This window comes from Fundulus heteroclitus, unplaced genomic scaffold (assembly GCF_011125445.2).
Source record: "Fundulus heteroclitus isolate FHET01 unplaced genomic scaffold, MU-UCD_Fhet_4.1 scaffold_73, whole genome shotgun sequence".
Classification (NCBI taxonomy): Eukaryota; Metazoa; Chordata; class Actinopteri; order Cyprinodontiformes; family Fundulidae; genus Fundulus; species Fundulus heteroclitus.
Genome location: NW_023397175.1, coordinates 1312667 through 1317013, shown reverse-complemented (window position 1 = coordinate 1317013; position 4347 = coordinate 1312667).

Genomic DNA, 4347 nt, shown 5'->3' with positions numbered 1-4347 from the left:
CTTTAGCGGGGACAGGTGGTCCAAAACCGGACAGTGCCCGGAAATCGGGGACGTCTGGTCACCCTAGTAAAAAGATAGCCAGTGTGGTTGTTACGCTTTAGCCCTAGCACGCATTCCCCTCCGCGGTTAAGCCGGCTTTGTTCTACGTTCCGGTCGCCGGGCTGAGTGCACTTCTTCCCGGCCGGGAGAATATGGCAGGATCCGAGGTGTTCTGGAGATCTCTAGGATGACGGGAATATGCGGCGATAAATGTATCACTGTTATAGCTCCGAAGGTCCAGAAACTCATGTGTGCTATAGCGCAGCAACGCGGTGCAGTTTTGGAAGAAAAAGTCAGGTGAAAAATAGAAGTCTGGTAACCCCAGTAAAGATAGCCAGTGTGGTGTTAGCTTTAGCCTAGCACGCATTCCGCTCCGCGGTTACGCGCGGCTTTGTTTACGTTCCGGTCGCCGGCTGAGTTGCACTTCTGCCCGGCCGGGAGAAGTCGGCAGGATCCAGTGTTCTGGAGATCTCTAAGATGACGGGAATATCGGCGATAAATGTATCACTGTTATAGCTCCGAAGGTCCAGAAACTCATGTGTGCTATTGCGCAGCAATGCAATGCAGTTTTGGAAGAAAAATTCTGGTGAAAAATAGATTAAAAGAAACTTCAGGAAAACTTTGTCGACGCTGCAGAGCTGAAAAGTCCATATTGTGCCTGCTAATGAGCAGTAGTTCTTGCTGTTGCAATTTTTTCATCATTCATTCATTTATATCAGTTGTTCAAATTATTTATTTGTTACTTGTAAAAAAAAAAAAAAATTGGGTACCCCCAGCAGGTTGCGAATCTGCAACCTTTGGTGCACCAGCCCAACACCTAAACCACTGTACCAAAAAAGTGCCATGCTGAACTCTGCATTATGGAGAGGTCAACTGTGTCTAGGAAGTGGTTTTGAGAAGTGGTTTTTGGTTAATTTTGTCACCACAGTAACTTTAAATGGCGTCAAGTACAAATAGCATACTTCGCGGCATTGAGACGCACATTTTGATATATAGTTTGTGGGGGTACAGCCTACGGTTCGGGCTGTATTAACGGTGACGGAAGAATAAAAAGGATTAAAGAAACCCTTATTAGGTGCATAGTATAAGGCCTCCGCCATGCATTTTCAGTGCATAGGCGGGCACCCAACTAGAAACATTCAATTTCTGAAGAAATTGAAGAAGGCGCCGCCTGGTGGTGCGTATAACTGTCAAAGGCAAAGCTTCCGAGTTCCTTGGTTGTAGGCTTTTATTGCTTGGGGATTTTAAATCAAATCTTCTCAGTACAAAGGATTTGTCTTCAACAAAACCAGCCGACAGGAGAAGGTCTGCATCGAAGCAGCATGGAAAATTGGTGTTATTAAAACACGATTAAATACTTCAATGTAGCAAGAAAAAATTAAATGTGAATAAAAATGTTAAAGGCTTCAATAAATGGTGAAATGTATTGATTTAATTCAAAAATTCTTATTTAAACCCAAAGGAAAACTAAATGTTGGGTAAAAATGTAAAACTCTGAATTTGCCATGCAAGGTTTTGATCCTGCAACCTCTTCATTGGTAGCCAAACACCTAATCCACTGTACCAAAGACCAGTGACATACAAAGCTCCGAATTATGGAGAGGTCAAGTGGTTTTTGATTAATTTTGTCGCCAGGGTAACTGGAAATGGCGTCAAGTACAAAAAGCCCGCTTCACGGCGTCGAGACGAACATTTTGATGTATAGTATGTGGGGGTAGACCCTTCGGTTCGGCCTGTATTAAAGGTGATGGACCCTTATTAGGTGGATAGTATTAGGCTCGCCATGCATTTTCAATGCATAGGCAGGCGCCTAATAATAATAAAGAAAACAGGAAAACAATAAGTGAGAATGCTGTATAGCATTCTCACTCTGATTACATGAAATGGGCTAAAGAGAGTAACTACTGCCCAGTTTGTACATTCGTTGTTTGAATTTAATATTTGAAATGCTGTCAGTATCAGTTACTCTTCTACTTCCAGAGCAGAATAAATATCATACATTTATTTGCAGTCCCTTGAATGTAGAATTTTGCTGTGTTTTATGATGCAGACAGAGTATGTTAGATAAAAAAAAAAATAAGGGTGGGGTTTTATCTCTGTGCATTTCTATATTTTCAAAAGAAAATACAGGATAGACAACAGACATATTGTGACTATATTTGGTTTAATGGGCACATATTTACCATTTGTCTCTGTTGCTGTTAGTTCAAATGGAAAAAAGTCCCAATTCGACATTCATCAGATCCAGTGATGCTTTAAACATTAACAAACAGCATCTAGTGTGTGTCGTGGTTATAAAATTTGAATAAATGTAGCAAGAAATACTACTTTTTCTCTTTAGACAGACGAAACAAGCCATCCAAAAATAGGAGCATGCATATTGCGTAGGACCAATGACGTCAGACCAGGGAAGGTTTGTTTGTAGGTGTCCTTACCAAAGTTCAAATCAAACCTATGCCCTTGGTTCAAATCCTTGCCAAGGACTTTTGGGGAGTTCTTCCCATGTATGTGTGGGTTCTCTCTGGAACATTGTGACTTCTTCACACACTCCAAAAGCATGCAAGGTTAGGTGGACAATCAAGATGGGTCTTAGACATGCCTGCGCTGTTGTATGTCTCCTTAGGTTCTATGCTGCCCTTAGATGGACTGGCGACCTGTCGAGGAACATTCACCACAAGAGACAGGCTTCCTCTGTGACTCAGCATGAATAAAGTGAGTATAAAAATTGATAAATGGTGGGGCTCTACATGCACAGTATGGGCTCAAACGTTTCTCTTTGTGCCACACAGAGACTAAGCTACAGTATGGGTATTCTGGCGGAATTGTGGGGGATTAAATATGTGGCTCACACATTGAGGAGCAAAATATGATTTACAGTAGGCAATATTTACCTTGGCTGTAAAAAGAACAGAACCATTTTTTCTCATTAAAGTTAAAATTTTCAGTGTTAAGTCTGTGATTATCACAAAATGCACTTACATTTGCTGAATAGTAGAATGATGGGACCCTTTTAGTTAACCATGTATTACCTTCTTCAAATTCAGAAGTTTTCACATATTTCCTCCCTATTAAGTAGAAAAAGCCTTTAAACTTGATCCAAATGATACAGTTTTCTTCCACAAGCTTACTTCCACACACTATTTCAGCTCTGCCCACAAATGACTGAGGTCCCAGAGAACACCAGTCCCTCTTGTGGCAAAGGCACCCCCACAGCATGATGCTACCACAACTGTAGCTCAGTTATCCTGCATCTTGTAAGCTTCCACCTTTTCCCTCCAAATTAATTGATAGTCAGAATGTCTAAACAAACACCTCCGTTTTATATCCATTAGCCCACAGGACATGTCTCACAAAAATTATCATCTCCCTGACCAGTTTGGTGGCTTGATATTCACATGCCATTTATATATGTGGACATTTTGAGGAGGGATGAACAAGATTCATGAAGGGCCTCGGTTCTCCACCTGATATCTTGAATTTTTTCCCCATGATGCCACAAAAGGGAGCAGAGTATTAGAGAGGGTGCCTTAAAATATAATATGTTCTTGATGTATCTTAGACTTCATTAATGAAGTATTTAGAATAATAATTGTATCTGAATTTAAAGAAGCTAATCAAGAATTCTCTCTCATTATTCTGGCATTTAGCAAAATGATTATTTAGTTAATTCTGACTTAAAGCAGGAACAGATTAGTCTACTTTATTGTACAACAGAGAATGCTAATCTGTCCTTGCATTGAGATATCGGGTTTCAGCTTATATGTAATTTAATCTGGTAGATTTATTTTGTTTTGTCTCTATTAAAATAGTGCAGTCATTAAAAATAGAAACTGCATATGTCTTTGCAAGTGAACTGAACAAGTGTATTCAATAAATTAAATATTTATTGGCCCCAGCTAATCTATATTTCTGATTACAGCTGCCATTCTCTTTCAAATCTATACTGCCTTTTCTTTGTAGTGAAATGTGACCTGTCGTGATCACAACTGGAGACTTAGTAGCTAGTTGGGGGGACTCGCTGAGAACAGGAACTCTCCCTGTGATGAATTTGCTTTCAGCAAACACTGTCTTGGCAGTGCATAAAAAAGCAGCGAGAGATAAAGAGCTGTCCCAAAATGTCTGTGAGGAGACCAATCCCCTGCTGATCAGGCATAAATTGAATTGGAGCCAAACAGCAAGCGTTGAAATGCTGCAGACCATTGTGCTGATCAAGACTTTATTTATTCACCTTAAAGTGAATTTTAAGTGCGACTGGGCAGCAAACAACCTGACGCCTAATCTCAAGGTGTGTGTGAAGCAAAGAAACGT